The 17,590-nt window shown below is 38.2% G+C and overlaps 1 protein-coding gene across 2 annotated transcripts in view; it reads right to left on the bottom strand.

Annotated features, from left to right (window-relative positions):
• Nucleotides 1–15,061: 15,061 nt before the first annotated feature.
• Nucleotides 15,062–17,590, bottom strand: part of LOC126236378 (phosphoribosyl pyrophosphate synthase-associated protein 2) — a 92,025-nt gene continuing 89,496 nt past the window's right edge. The window contains exon 9 of one of the 2 annotated variants that reach the window (XM_049945634.1): nucleotides 15,062–17,317. The gene's annotated coding sequence lies outside the window, so the exon portion shown is untranslated. The remainder of the gene's footprint in view (nucleotides 17,318–17,590) is intronic. The other variant, XM_049945635.1, reaches the window with a different exon arrangement.

Raw genomic sequence — 17,590 nt, 5'->3', positions numbered from 1 at the left:
CTAAGCCAGCGGACTTCATTGCGGTATGGTATGTCAATGTACTCTTCCCCAATTTCAGCTAAATACCGGTATGAAATGAGCATTTTTTTGTGGAAACTAAACACTAATTTTGAATTGAAAAGTAAAAACATTTTATTCAAAGTACTGACCATTGCTTTCTATACATTTTGACCACCTTTCTGGCAATTTGTGGACACCACACCAATAGAAATGTTTATCTTTTGAATCAAACCAATCAGACACCCAATTTTCGACTTCTTCGTAGGAATCGAACTGTTCCTCAGCGAATGCGTGCCCCATTGATGACAACAAATGGTAGTCGGAAGGGGCCAAGTCTGGTGAATACGGCGGATAGGGTAGCAGCTCCCAGCCAAGTGTTTTGATTGTATCCTGAACCAGTTTTGCTTTGTGTGCAGGTGCATTGTCGTGTAACAAAATTACTTTGCCATGTCTTCTGGCCCATTCTGGTCTTTTTTCGATCAATGCGTAGTTCAAATTGATCATTTGTTGTCTGCAGTGATTAGTATTCACAGTTTCACCTGGTTTTAGAAGCTCATGATACATCACACCTTTCTGATCCCACCAAACACAGAGCATTTTCTTCTTGCTGAATCGATCTGGTTTTGCTGTCGATGATGATGGTTATACCGGATTAACTCACGATTTTTCCCATTTAGGATTCTTAAAATAAATCCATTTTTCATCGCCAGTAACAATTCGATGCAAAATTGATTTTCTTTCATGTCTTTGAAGCAAAATTTGACAAATGGTTTTTCAGCTTTCCATCTGTCTTTCATTCAATTCATGTAGCACCCATTTTCCACACTTTTGGATCTTTCTCATAGCTTTCAAACGGTCAGAAATTGTTTGTTGTGCAACATTTAGCTTTGCTGCCATTTGCTTCTGACTCAAAGTATCATCTTCATCCAATATTGCTTGCAATTCGGCGTCTTCGAACTTTTTCGGTGGTCTTCCACGTTCTTCATTTCTTACATAAAAATTATTATTTCTGAACCATTGAAACAATCTTTTGCATGTTGCTTCTGATAGAGCATGACCACCATACGCCTCGACAAGCATTCGATGCGACTCTGCAGTACTTTTTTTCAAATGAAAACAAAAAATTAATGCTTTCCACAAATCGTCACTTTCTGGTACAAAATTCGACATTGTTAACACGATGAAAACATATGATGATGTTTGTTCCATGACTTGATGTATACTAAATATCTTTGACAGATGTCATACCAACCAAAGAAAAAAAAAATTAAGGCTTGTTCACAACAAATGTTCCCTATCGACACATTTGTATCTTAATGCTCATTTCACACCAGTACACCTGGTATGTGTGAAACTGTCTATGTGTAAGCCCGTGGGATCTCAAATAATTAACTGCCCGAATAAACACTTGCATGACGTCCCCCAGTTTTGCTGCTTTTGCACAGAGTACTTCTTGGTGCAAAATGCAGTGGATGCTGTACAATGATTCTTCTGTATGCTGTAGCTATTATCTTAGTAATCCAACAAATCCCATTGGTTCTTCTTTCATTGTGAGTGCTCCGTCTGTTGCCACTGACACAAAACTTTCCCAGTTTAAGCCAGCTGAATCGACAGCTTCTTCAGCGACTTTTAGGATGTCCACACCGCTGGTCGTGCTTTTTAAAGATATAATATCTAAAAAATCCTGTGTCATGTACAGAGCAGTGTCCACGCCACGGACATAAATCACTAATTGTGCAGTATCTGAAATATCTGTGGACCCAGCAAGTGCGATGGAAAATGCAATAAACTCCTGCACTGCACTCCTTAATTGACGGTAAACGTCACCTGCCATGGCACTTATACAATGACTTACAGTCTGCTGAGAAAGAGTGATAGCTCGAAACTGATTTGCATTCAGTGGGCAAAGTAAATCGACAGTGTCATTGATGCATCCTTTATAAACTCACCTTCTGCAAATGGTTTTCCAGCTCTCGCTATATTAAGCACAATCTTATAACTTGTACTACCACTGGGCTATCATTGTTGTCATCCTGAAAAATTGAAACCAATGCTCCATAAAATGTTAAATCAGTTAGATGAGAGACATGATGAAAGAAAGTCACAGATCTCTAGTGACCACAGCAACTTATGTCAGATTCATCTAGTATCGTCAGATCGCCCTTCTTAAGCTCAGTCAGTTTCCCCATCCACTCAGAATCCGACAATAAATTGTACTTGTCCCTGTGAAATTTATTATAATGGTGTTCAATACTAAACTTCCACTGACCAGCAAGAATACTGCCACATACTAAACATTTCAAATTTTCACATTTTTGGACAAAGAAGAAATGATTCTCCCATTCCTTTTTAAAAGATAGCAAATCTCCACTGCTCCGTTTCCTTGATTCACTCTGCATTTTCCAGTTCTTTAAATACAACGTTCACTACGTAGTGGTCGCTTTGCATCAACGTCCGCAGCTTAGCCTGGTACTACATTGCCGCAACCTGCCGGCTGTTGCCACTGCCCCAGTCAACGATTGCACGCAAGCAGCACAAGTGCAACACTGTGCGCTCATGAGCTGCGTGCAATGTTTGCTCGCCCCTGATCTACACGTTAATATTTACAGCTTTAAATACTCACCACGTAGCCAATGGCCTCCCAAAACCCAGTGTGAAATAACTATTCTTGGCATACTGGACAACAAGAAGTGGCACGCAACTGCACATTAGTATATCCAAAAACTTTGAAGCGACTCAGATAATGATTTCCAGCCTGCCAATCCAGCAACTTATTATCTTCATAGCACTCTGCAACTGCTCTTGTTTAGTGGACAGGAGCACTATCATGGCCACACAGCAAAAAAGGACTCTGAACTGTTCCACCGTGCCAGAAGCCTGCCTAAAATGTTTTCAGGAACACTTATAGTCATTTTGCTATCAAAGCACTCTAATTGCCTGAGGCTAACCAGGGAAACAGTCATGGACCATGGACCATTGCAACACCAACTCCAAACATCACTGTCACAAACACAAACTCACGTAAGTACCCTCCACCACACATGTCCATTTGGATGCTGTGCCATCTACCATGAGATATCGTTACGTAAAGGCTTTCTTTCATTGTTGTCGAGTTCAGTTGCTTCTAGGCACACAACAACAATAAAAACTTAATCATATTCCCCTTCACAGTCTATTCTGTCACTGAATTCCACAGCTAAGGCACAGCACTATTCTAGCCTCTCAAAACCCCAACCCTTCATCTGTTCAGGTTCACTGATGATACCTTCACAATCTGGACTCTGGGCCATGACGCTTTATCCCCACTCCTTCATAACCTCAACATCTCTCCCATATGCTTCATCTGGTCCTCTTCAACACAATGTCCCACTTTTGTGGACATGGACCTCCACCTCTCCAATAGCTATATCCATACTTATGTGCATATTAAAATCCACTAACCATTCGTATTTTGACAGTTGTCATCCCTTTCATACAAACAAATTTCTCCCAGGCAACCTGGCCACCCATGGACAGCGTATCTGCAGCGATGATAACTCCCTTTCCCAGGATGCTGAAGGTCTGTTTCACGAGAGCCCCCACAACATGCACTAACAAACACCCCCCCCCCCCCCCAAAAAAAAAAAAAAGAAGCGCCTAGTCCACAAAACAGATTTCCTGATTCTCACATACCCCTAAACCTCCCATCACCTCTAAGTGTTAGGTACAAAGGAATAACCCCATTATCACCCACTATACCTGGACAGAATCAAGTGAAGCATATCCATTGCCTGTGCTTTGATTATCTTTCATCATGCGAGGAATGAGGGACATCCTACCCAAAATCCTCCCAAAGTGGTACTCCATCACTCATCCAACCTACACAACATGCTAGTCCATCCCTATCATACTTCCACTCCCAACCCCTTCCCACAATGATCACATGCTGTGGGAGGCCCAGGTGCAAGACCTGCCAGTCCACCCATCCTTCCTACTTGCCCTGTCACAGGTTTACTCTACACTATCAGAGGCAGGCCCAGCTGAGAAAGCAGCCATGTTATATACCAACTCTGATGCAGTCACTGCACAGCTTTTTATGTCGGTATGACAAGTGACCAACTGTCCACCGGAATAAATGGCCACTACCAAACTATGAGTAAGAACTAAGATGACCTCCCAGTGGGACAACATTCAGCTGAGCACAACATGCTCAATTTCAACTGCTGCTTCAAAAACTGGGCCATCTGTATCCTCTAAATCAACAGCTCCTCTGAACTATGCTGGTGGGAGTTATCCTTCACTCCTGTATCCCTCTTGGCCCATTTCCATTAACCCACTGTCCCCACACCCTCCACCCAATTCACCCCTTCTGAATCCATGTCTCCAAGTCACCTTCATCGTGCACCACACCCCACTGGTTCCAGAAACATGCCCACCCATATTCCTGCCACCCCTCCCTCATGCATTCCTAGCCAACAAACCTGCTGTCACCTCCTGAGCTGCTGGCTACCCACCCCCAACCACTCTCCCTACCTCCCACCTCTCTTTTTTCTCCTGCTCACCCATCCGACACAGGCACTATCCCACCCTAGTCCACCTGCCAGCATTGTGTTACAGCCAGCATGATGTAGAGCCACAGTGTGTGAACAAAGGATTTAATGCGAAGGCTAGCAAGTTTTTTTTCTCTGTTGTGTGCACCTGTCGGCGACTCAATGCTTTTACTACTTGGTGAATGGTCTCCTTACTCTTATATTATTTACAACACACAATATCAGGGGGTGATCCAAAAGTCATGTCCCATAGGACAAAGTTTACATCGATGACTCAGTAGTCTTGGTCCATAGGATAAAGTTGTAATTAGTGGAGATAGTGAAAACACAGAGACGAAAGTATGCTACAGATGTGCTTTAAATGTAAAAACAAAATATCATATCATCAGTCAATGATGACCAGAAACAATGCAACCACAATATGTCATCAGTTGTTTGCACATATCTCTACTGCAGAAAGTGTTCTAACTGATTGCCATCCTGCAGATGACATATCTACACATCAGAACACAGTGACACACACACTGATGAGCTCTGACCATAACACCATTGTTGGTATTTCTGTACAGGTCTTACAAGGTCTGTACACGGTTTTTAGAGATGGAGCACAAGCTTGGATTGGGGAGGGATGGGGAAGGAAATCGGCCATGCCCTATTAAAAAAAAAACATCCCAGCATTTGCCTGAAACGATTTAGGGAAATTACAGAAAACTTAAATAAGGATGGCCGGATACAGGTTTGAACCATTGTCCTCCTGAATGCGAGTCCAGTGTGCTAACCGCTGCGCCACCCCACTCGGTTTTGTGTACAGGCTCTGGTGATGTTCTCCTGCAGGTCAGTTAATGTTCTTGGGGGTGATGGTATACCTGCAAACTTGAGATGATTCCAAAGGAATAAATTCAGTGGCATCATATCTGGCAACCTAGGTTGGCATTCCACTGGACCCCATCAACCAGTCCAAATCAGGTAATAAGATTTCCTCAAGATGATGTTTGAAGTGCGTAAAAAATACGGAACTAATGACGTCATCCCCACATAATGGCATGCCACACATTTAACTTAGGCTTAGTCTGAGAATATGCATTTAACGTGAGATGGGGATTGACACTTGCCCAACAGATAATGTTATATCTATTCATCCTTCCATTCAAATGGAAACTAGCTTCATCACTGACAACAATGCCAGCTTCAAGATTCTGCTGTGAGTGCGTCTTTCTTCAAACTATTCACGGTACCACTGTACAGCTACCAATTATGTATCTCCCCCCCCCCCCTCCCTTTTTGCTGTGTGTGTTATCTGGAATATCTTGTCATGAACACTGCCTGTAGACTTTAACAAATCATACTGTGATTAGGCTTAGATTGCTGTATGTGCATTGCTGAACAAGTTACTGCGCTGTAGATCACCACCACACTACACAGCTGTGGTAAATGGTGCCCCTTTAATACTCTTCTGTTGGACTACGTTAATAATTGCCTCACAGGCATCTGACCATGTGGTACTAAGTACTGCACATGATTGATCATTTTAGTGGTGTGGTTGAAAGATGCTGTACCCTAATTTAATATGAGGTACAGAAGGAAAGGTTACGTGTACCCACGATCGATAACCTATACCTATACTGACGAAAGGCAGGAGTAATATACATAAGGACACCACCTCTGAGGAAACTGTTGGTACAGAAGATGTATTTCTGAGGAAAGAGGTGTTATTGATAGTTTCTACAAAGCTAAAATACAATATATTTTTTAGGCTTACTCCAATGTTGTATTAAAAAAAAGAAGAGACTTATCTAAGTTTGACGACAAGGAAATAAAAAAATTACTGAAAATGAAAAAGTGTCAAGAGGTCTTGAGTGTAAAGTAATAAATACAAACTAAGTAGTTACTCAAAATATAACTCAATCTGTAAGGTTATTGAGAGCAACAGATAAAATTACTACAGAAGATTACAGCAGACAGAATTCATTGTGTTTTTATAAAAGCTCCATGTTTTAAAAATTATATTTTATGAGAAAATTTGCAATTGCTTGGGGAGGAAAAAGTTGTGGTGATTAAATGATATTAAACATAAGATACTAATGAAATAAAAGAAGCAGTAAGCTTTAAGTTTGGAAGTAATTTGATGAAAGTATGATGTCTACAGAGAGATGCACTCTGATTAAATATAGCCGAAACCTAATGACTGTGAAATGTTATATTAAGAAAAGTATCATGAAAGCCACTGAAGCAAAGCAAGAATCTTAATACTGTACTCTTAAAATGAAACTTAACTTTAGGTATACAGCAACAGATTGATATTTTTTGATGGATAAGATACTGACTGCACTTATGACGGCAATTATTTATTTGCAGAATGTAACATCTAACTAAAGCACAATAAATGAACCTGTCATGAGATCATCCAAGTGAATGGGTATTTGTTGTTACATATTACTCTGGAAGAGTGATGTGAAACCTTACATTTACTTTTTTGACAAATGACACCTTCGAACAGTAAAACATAATAAATTATTACATAGGAGAGCACGACTATTGTGTGATTTTATTGTATATTTTTCATGTGGTGTGTTATATAGAGGGACAACATGTGTCTTCAACATAGGATGGCAATATCGCTAACTTTGCAAAAGGAAGTATCTATGGAGATACCTGTGTATGCTCCATGTATCATTCATTATACCAGGATGGAGAAACACATTGGCCCTAGATCATATGCCACAGCCAAACAAAGCTGATATCAATAGGAAATAACAGTCAAAGATTGTAAATTGTTTCATTCACATAATGTTCACTTTGATATTCAGAGTTATAAGTTTTATGGTAATGTTCCTGTAAAAAGAACTGTTTATCGTGAGGAGCTAATTGTATTGTACTTCAAGAATATATGGCACACTGACCTGAGAAGCCTCATATTCATTTCAAATGAATTAGATATTGAGCTAAATAATTTAACTTCCAACAGTAACAGAAGTATTCGAAGTACTAGTTCACAAATTCATACAGTCATAATTGAGAATCAAGGAGAACTACATAAATTTAACAATTACAGCTTCTGAGAATCCAGACTTCAAAAAATAACCATGAAACACAGGGAACATTACATTCTGAAGAGCCTGAGGTTACTACGAAACAATGTCTGCAAGATCATTAATATAAAACATTAACAACAAGAGTCCCAAAACACTGCCCTGGGGCACAACTGAAGTTACTTCTACATGTGTCGATTACTTTCCATCCCAGATAACATACTGTGTTGTCTCTTTCAAGGAATCCTCAAATCCAGTCACAAATTTCATGTGATACCTCACATGATTATACTTTCAATAATAAGCGTAGGTGTGGTACCGAGTCAAACACTTTTTGGAAGTGAAGAAATACTGTAGCTACCTTACTGTTTTGATCCATGGCTTTCAGGCTGTCATATAAGGAATGTGTGAATTGCGTTTCACATGATCGATGTTTTCGGGATCCGTGCTGGTTTGCACGGAGGAGGTCATTCTGTTTGAGATACCTAATTACATATGAACGCAGAATATTTTCTAAAATTCTACAACAAATTGACATCAAGGATACTGAATGGTAATTTTGTGGATCATGCCTGCTGACATTCATGAAGATGAGTGCAACCTGTGTTTTCTTCTATTTACTGGACATGATCCGTTGTTTCAGGGCTCTCCTACGTACTACAGTTAAAAGAGGGGGCTAACTAAGCTGCAAATCTGGCATATAACCAGACAGGCATTTCACTGGGTCCTGGAGTTTTGTAGGGCTAAGATAAGGAAGTATAACAACCTTTCATTTTTCCCTTATTCTTTTCCCACAGCGTTTACCACAAGTGATTCATAGAAACTGTAGAACATCTAAATTTAGTAGGCCTACTGGAACCCCCACTTCTCCCAGATCGTAGTCCAGTATCTTAACAACTGTGCCACTCAGGGCAGAATTCCTTTAGAAACACACTTTCACAATTCCATGGGCCTGTCAGTTGATTTCTGAATCCTATCAGATCAATGACTGGGGTTTGATGCTTCCATTATGTTTCAACTTTACAATAACTGCAGTATCGCTGGACCTAGGTATACATACCTCCTGTGAAAGCTACTGATAGAATGACCAGATTTGTGGGAACATACAGTCTTATTTGAACTCACTCATTTATGTCTGTGGTTTCATTCTCATAGAAAAACACCCTATGAATTTACCAACATTCTCTGCAGATTCATTATTGTACAGCTGTCTGAGGATTCATTCTGGTGGAAAAAAACATCTATGATTACAATACATCAAAAATGCAGAATATTCAAGCAAGTTTGTAGTGACGTTTTCCTGAAAATATATCACCCCAAGGCACCAGAAAAATATAGTTCGAGATTTCGAACAAAATTATCGTAGTGTAAAATTACTACACATATAAATTAAATACAATACACAACATGGAGAGAACCACAGCAATGAAATCATTTTTGTTCGGAATGCTGAGTGCTAATTAAGTATATTTCAGTTATTCCTTCACATCTAGAAATTAAGTAAACAATTAAAACACCATTTCATCAAGAAGCCATGCACAGTTTCAATGCTGACTGAGTATCAATGACTTTTGGTCTTGCGTGGAGATTCACCGTAAACCCAGTGCATCAGCATCTGCTTAGTTGTTTCTGGAATAATACAACAATCCCACATTTTGTAAACTGTGACGATCCTGTTGAATTTATCACAGTCAGCACGTTAGTACTACAAAAGCGGCATTCCCGCTTCTATGTTTTTTTGCCTGTTTGGGTGATCTGTGACCTTTCATGTAATGAGAGATGGAATATTTAGAGGTAACGGCTTCTGAGTTCTGAATTGTGAAGCAAAAGTCCTTAAAGTGCTGGCACATCAGCTTAATGAGTCCTCACTGATGGCAGACTGCTAGCCACTGCATTCTTCATATTGAACAGTTTGATATACTTTACCAACACCACTGCATCTGATTACTCATGCCATACATCTCAATGCCAAACAGAGCTGATGATAAATTTTGATTGCTACTGTGCTCCGTGCATTAAAAACTTGACCACAGACCTAATGTGCTCTCACATTTTGTAAACCACTACTTATCATCTTTGAAAGTGTTGGAAACTTAACCTGGACAATCCTAATTTACTTTTGGGGGCATAAGCTGTCACACATGGTGTATTTAATGGGATGCTGAGAAACTTCTGTCATGGTGCATCTGTGTCAAAACTGATAAAACAGCAAATACAGAGTTTACGTTTCATTTACAATGGTACACGAGTGTCTTAAAATGAGTTTGAGCACCAACATGACTCACCATAAAGGTAGTGACTACTACTTACATAATTTCGGAAAACTAAATTGATGGCGAGAGAGATCGTTGTGCCGTACTATCATCTCACACTATCTAGAATCATGTTAGTCACGAATGGGCATATTTGCAAGACGAACATGTTCACTCATGACTCTGTCTCTCAAAGGGAGCAGTTTTCAATTCAAAAAGGGTTTCTACTGTATAAACAATGTTTCATACATACCAACAGTGGTCATATAATGCAATTATCATGCCTCTAAGCATGATGATTGTATATGATTACGGTCTTAAATTTTTATGAAAACAATGAAAGAAAGACATTTTATTATTTCTCAAAATGTTTAACTTAAACTTATATACTTTTGCATTTGTACAAACCAACTCTGAAACATTTTTCCACTCTGATATTGGTTCGTTAAAAACTTGGTTTTGGAAGGATTCAGCAGTGTCAATGCAGTTTTTGTTTGACGTAAGGGAACAAAAGGAAGTTGTCAGGCAATAAATCAGGTGACGAAGAGAGCCAAAGAAATGGATACACCACAACACATCACAACGAGACTGCCACGCCAGAAGAACAAAGATGACCAAAGGATTCACAAAAAGACTATGTAATATCAGTATGACTTAATGTAAAGTTGTTTTTGTAATGGCATTTAGCCCGAAGATGAGGTTTAACCCTCAAAACATGATGCTAAATAAATAAGTAATACAATAGTTGACAAAGTTTGTGACTGGTAGTAGTAATTTAAAAAACACTTTACATATTTCTTCAGACAGGCACAGTCGAAAAATAGTCAAAACGGCTTCAAAAGAGAAACAGGTTTCTAGTCTGATTATGAAGTTATGGTCCATGTACTCACGTGCTTGCGGAGAGCTGAGGAAACAGCACACTACCTTGAAGGGATGTAGGAAGAAGTATTTTCACCCCTGGATTAGTACTAATAACCCAAACATGTAACGGCCTATGTCTGTGCTACACAATGAAAGATCACAAACATTGGTAGTATGTGACAATGACACGAAAGTTACTAATTACTCATGAAATGTGTCAGATCAATGGCACCAGGGACCATAACTTGGTGAATAAACTAGTTATCTGTTCTCTGTTCACATATTTATTTTTCCATGATAACATTTTAAGATGGCTGGCACCCCATCTTCATATATTTATATTTATTTGTGTGTTGTGAACACTGCTTCTGTACTAACAATGTTGCAGAATTTTGCACGGAAGTTTTTAATACATTTATCGTAAAACATTTTAAGTACAGAAACAATGTGCACAATGAGTAAATAAAAGAAAAATTTTGAAGAGGCAGTACACATAAATGAAGCTACTATCAAAAACGCGTGTTTTGAATAACTCATATTGGTACATTACCCCATACACCCTGTCACGTAAACTACAATTCAGACTTTATGCACTAGGAACGCTGTTGTCGGATCATGTGATGAGGCAGTACATGAGCTTAAGTAAGTATGTGGATCAGGCTCATGAGTCATCAGTTTACCCATATTTGCTCTAAGCAACGGTCAGAATGCGTCAGGTGTAACCAATGAAACATTTTCCCAGAAGTGAATGAACCACTTTTGTTTATTTCAGTTCATCTAGCAGTACCCAAATTGCTGCTTAGTTTCTGGCTCATATGATTATACCCACCTTCTGTCTCTGTTACAAGACGGTTACACAGATCTTACATTTCCTCAGTGGAATTCTCTGACCTTTTTTTCTTTATACCAGTTGAGGAGTGAAGGTGGAAAACATTCAAAATGTCATTTTTTCAGAGACTTTTCAGTAGTATTGTGTTCTCAGTACTCTTGAATGTCCTTAGATTTGATGCAGGTGCAAGCCACGGAAAAGTCTTTCAAACACGCATTAGTAGATGGTGCATGGTCTGTGCCGAGCTGAACTTCACTCTGGTATTCCAAAATTTAAAATATATGAGAAGTAGTTTTTGTTGGCACAAGTTCAACTAGTTACAGACTTATCAATGGGATCTTGAACAAAAAATTTCTTCCAGGATTTTTTAAACACGGTTGTGTACAAAAAACAAATTGATTCTTGCAGAGAAGAAACCACCAACAAGACACTGTTAATAATGCTAATTATTTACACAAATAGCGCAGTTACCAGGTTCACACCACCATGTTCATCTTCAGATGATTGTTCACATGTTTACATTACATTTGTTGTTGTTGTTTTTTACATTAATTGTTGGAAAAAATAGCCAACAGCTAATGTAAAAAGCAACAAATATAAACATAATTGTCTGAAGATGAAGCTGCCAGTTCAAAACAAGTAATGCAGCAATGGCATTACTTATGTAAATAAACAACATTATTAACAGTGGCTGCTTGCAAAAACTTTCTTATTTGCTTTTAGGACCAATCTATTTCCTGGGATGGTACTTTGAATGTTCTTAATAAAGTATTTATTTCCTATTTTTTCTTTCTTTTTTTTTTTTTCCTGTGGTGATGCAGTAAGCAGCATAATTCCGTGGCATCAGGATGTCTAGGTAAATGTTCATGCAAAATCTAATGTACTGTAGTTGTAGATAAGGATAAGGACGCCTCCAAAACCACAGTAAGTCAAATGCCAGTCCTCTTAAATCATGTTGCATACAACATCAATGTTTCTTGCAACAAGCAGTTTTGGTCAGTCTTCACAAATTTCCCCACTGACATATGCGCAACCACAATGAAAATCTAGAAACCGACTGTACACCCTTTTCTGAATGTGACTGACAACCAAAACTTGAATGAAGTGATCTGAGGTGCCCTCCTCCAGTTTGTATTGCTCCTCAACAGTCATCAACGTGTGCTTATTTCACAACAGGTGATGCTGTGTGTTTAATTGAAAAGCACTTGAAGATCTGCTTTTCAAAGGCATAAGAAGGTACTCCAAGTGGTCTCTTCCCAGGAACACAGCAGTTAAAAGTGTGCTCAAGGGGTACTGTTGGGAGTCATTCTTCCTGTATGACCTTGTAACCAAATTCGCTTCAGTTCAATAGTTACCAGCGCGCTCTTTCTCAATTCTTGCTGTTGCCCAATATCTTCATTCCTTATTTTATCCATTTTTATCTTTTCTACGAGAAAAAAAAGAGGAATTTCATTTCTTTTATCCATGAGATGGCTCTAATTTAGTCTACTAAGTGTTGCTGCTTCCAATGTAGGTCAGTACAGGTGACAGATACATCTTGTAGAGAGTACTCTTGGAATCTTGTGAAAATGACCTGTCCTGAAGTATCTGATATGCCACACGGTGGAACTCTGAAGCTTCTGTATTATGGTGCATACATCTGTAGACAAAGAGCACACTTCCAGCTATGACAAGAACAAAATTTCAGACATGGAGACAAAATGACAAATAATAAGCAAGTGTGAGATAATAAAATAACAGTGTAGTGGTTTATCACACATGACATGAATTCCATAGCACAGTGATAGTTTTAATCGCAGTGACTACACAACACCATGCTGTGAAGATCAACAGGAAATGTAACATACCAGTTTTCACTGAGTATGAGTTGTAAGGAATGGAGCACCTGTTCATAAATCAACAGAACATTTATGCAGGCAAAGAAACTGTGTAGTATTCAACACACTAACAAAGTACAATAGGCTATGATTTTATCCATGATGGATGCGACGTCATGGCTGTTGAACTCAGTGTTAAAATGGAGGCTCAACAACTTTTCACAATGCAAAAGCTTTACAGACTTCATGTGTGATTAACATTTCTGTTGTCAATAAGTAGGATAATACAGGGTGATTCAAAAAGAATACCACAACTTTAAAAATGTGTATTTAATGAAAGAAACATAATATAACCTTCTGTTATACATCATTACAAAGAGTATTTAAAAAGGGTTTTTTTTACACTAAAAAACCAGTTCAGAGATGTTCAATATGGCCCCCTCCAGACACACGAGCAATATCAACCCGATACTCCAACTCGTTCCACACTCTCTGTAGCATATCAGGCGTAACAGTTTGGATAGCTGCTGTTATTTCTCGTTTCAAATCATCAATGGTGGCTGGGAGAGGTGGCCGAAACACCATATCCTTAACATACCCCCATAAGAAAAAATCGCAGGGGGTAAGATCAGGGCTTCTTGGAGGCCAGTGATGAAGTGCTCTGTCACGGGCTGCCTGGCGGCCGATCCAGCGCCTCGGGTAGTTGACGTTCAGGTTTCATAACTAACCTTTTTCGTAGGACTCTCCATACAGTTGATTGTGGAATTTGCAGCTCTCTGCTAGCTCTGCGAGTCGATTTTCCTGGGCTGCGAACAAATGCTTGCTGGATGCGTGCTACATTTTCATCACTCGTTCTCGGCCGTCCAGAACTTTTCCCTTTGCACAAACACCCATTCTCTGTAAACTGTTTATACCAACGTTTAATACACCACCTATCAGGAGGTTTAACACCACACTTCGTTCGAAATGCACGCTGAACAACTGTCTTCGATTCACTTCTGCCGTACTCAATAACACAAAAAGCTTTCTGTTGAGCGGTCGCTATCTTAGCATCAACTGACGCTGACGCCTAGTCAACAGCGCCTCAAGCGAACAAATGTACAACTAAATGAAACTTTATAGCTCCCTTAATTTGTCGACAGATAGTGCTTAGCTCTGCCTTTTGTCGTTGCAGAGTTTTAAATTCCTAAAGTTGTGGTATTCTTTTTGAATCACCCTGTATTACTGGAAATTACCCTGAGGAGCAGGTTAATGTTATATGTACACCAATGGCAGTATTGTTAGTGTTTTCTTATGCTATTTAGCAAATTGAAATGTATATGAAAATATAATGCACTTACTTGTGACTAATGATTGAACCGTTGCAAACAGTGACGTAAAAATTGTGTCACACTGTCTTCCAAACTAGATCTTTACCTTCTGAGGACAATATTACATCATTTGAGCCAGTCCTATGAAGGTCAATGATCAGGACTGAAGTCCCATTCCAACACACAGCTCAAATCAGCCAGAAAATTCAATTTCAGCATTTCACAATGAAGTGAAACTTTCATTATGATTTACTTTCACTTTATTATGCAAGCTAATATGATAAAAGACTAGTTGCATCCTGAAAATCTGTAGTAGTAAATGTAGTGTTAGTAGTATGAATCACAGTAACCATGGTTATAATTTTTGTTGCACTTACGGTGAAAGTACTTGGCAGATTTCAAATGGGATCCCAAAGTAACACAAAAAAAGTTAATAAGTTTGCAAATGAAGAAATGTTTTTATTTCCTTATTTCTTTACATGCCAAATCTGATTCACACATACACGTTCTCTCATTTCCATACAATTTGAGAAAATACCAGTCACAATAACATTTTCTTAAATTTGAGATTCCCCGTCAGAGATTTTACTGTAGATTGCACAGGAGACACCTGACAAAAAAAGATGTTTTTAAAGTTTGCATTACACAATGTAAGCAAAATTTTGAGTGTTTTATTCTGGATGTCATCTCAGTTCAGCAGAATGGATCTGCTATATTCAAAATTGGCTCCATATTTATAATACTACACCAATAATTTCCCGTACCACAGAAAAACATTTTGAACTGATAGTACACCTTCTGTGTAACACAGATGCTACCTTACTGGGCAAGTTTCTGTCTAATTCTTTAATTTGTCCCTCACAATCTAGATTGCAATCACTATTAAAGGGCAGAGAATTTTATTTTAAGTGAATGTCTTCCAATTACCAGTTTTAATACAAATAATACTGAAAATAAAATAGGAATACTGTAGATTTTGCAGTCAAAATTTTTAGCAGAAATAAACAGAAAACTGTTTACAACCATTTATCACATACATATAAGGACAGTAACTCAACAATACCTTTAGCCACCATCCACTGAGTTTACTGATGAAAGCATTTCCAATATAAGTACCTAACAAAGGAATTTAATATGGTACAAGATAAGTTTTATATGCCAAGCAGTGTGACAAAATCTACATTTCATTGATCTGTTGATCACATATGCAAAGTAAATTAAAATGATTATGGTATTCATACCTCATAAACACTCTTTTATAAATGTTAATGAGATTTACGGAACGATCATAGCATTAAAGGCTGAATATGATTTTTTTTTTTTTCCAGTATATAACAGAGTTTACATGGAAATCAAAGTGGAGGCTGCATGCATTCAAGTTATTACTACGCACTGATCTACAGTTGCAGATTAACAATACTGGTATTTGTTCCAAACTTCCAAGACACGCTTCACAAATAAATCATTTAAAGTAGATGAAACAACCACAATATTCTCCTTCCCATATAGCAATGCCAAATGGAAGTTCAGTAATTTGTATAACACCATCAGTTCAAAAAGTTGTTGAAATCACAAAGAGAGAGAAAGGCTGCCCAGTACTCACCTTCAGGAGACACAGCTTTAAATACTGCCAGTAGAAACACTTAAAATACAAAACAATACTGTGAAAATGGAGATCAGAGAGGAGTGGGATGGTCAATAACTGAGACCATAAGTTAAGACGAACCCACTTACTGAGGTCAGCTTTTGTCCTCAAAAACGTAAGGTCCAACTTCCCCTGCTTAATTTCTCTATAAACCTTGAGGAACAAATGTTTGGTTCCAAAAAATGTGAGTACATTTTTTTGTTCTCAGGGAGTTGTGTCCCCTGAAACAAGCACTGGCCAGTCTTTCGGCTTTGTGATTTTAGCAGTGTTCAGTAATTCATGAGTCTTTATAAACTAATGACACACAGAAAAGCAAAGATGCTTTTTTCCATTTGATAGACATTATGTTTCTAAATGCAGCAAACACATATGAAAAAATGTAAAATAATTTACAGAAATATTGTTTAACAGAGTACAAAAAATTTAAAAAAATGAGAAACAGAAACTTCACAATTCAAATTCAACTCGATGCAACATAAGAATGGAATTTGAGAGAAGTTATTTTAGGATGTTCAGTAGCATTAACATTAACCTGATAAAGGATATTGTGATCCCTCTTTTGCTTGAAACGCAAAGATTTCTCTTATGCAGCAAAATGGTTATCATCTTTAATCAACTACATGCTTCAAATTGTTTACCAATTCAAGAATTTAGTAACAGTCACATACAATTATGTTCGCTCTTTTATTGTGTACCACACACCCCTAAGTACGAAACAACTTTTGTCATGCAATAGAAATAAACATTAACATAACTAGAAACAGTACTCTTACAGACCAAGTTCAAGATAAGCAGAAGGAAAAAAAAAAAGTGGCTGTGTTACATGAGCATGTATCTGAAATATTCCGACTCAGGTATCTAGAAAATTGATATGTAAAAAAAGATGTTCCAGATTTTAAAATTTAACACAGTATTCACAGTATTTGGAAATTCTACCAAAACTGCCAATTACATTAAAAACTGTATGCTGGTTTCATGAATGTGGATAGTCTCTTTGTTTATCTGCCTTCAGCTATGTTGAAATCTTCATTTCGAACTCTCCAATCTGTATTTTAGAAGAAAGGGACAACAAATTTAGAACATGCTATCTGGTAAATTTCAAGAAAAACTAAGAAAAGTTGAAGATCTAACTGGCAAAGAACAACACACAGAGCAGTTTAAGATACTGAAGAGAGAAGAACTATCTAAGCAACGGCCAAGATGTAAGTCTCTGTGGGGAAACAAGACACGAAAAATAAACAGCAGCATATGAGGAACCTGAAACAATGTTAAACTGAGAAAATAATCAGCAGACAGTTAACATCAAGTTACTTCTCAA

This window comes from Schistocerca nitens, chromosome 2 (genome assembly GCF_023898315.1).
Source record: "Schistocerca nitens isolate TAMUIC-IGC-003100 chromosome 2, iqSchNite1.1, whole genome shotgun sequence".
Taxonomy (NCBI): domain Eukaryota; kingdom Metazoa; phylum Arthropoda; class Insecta; order Orthoptera; family Acrididae; genus Schistocerca; species Schistocerca nitens.
This window is presented reverse-complemented; position numbering and strand designations above follow the sequence as displayed.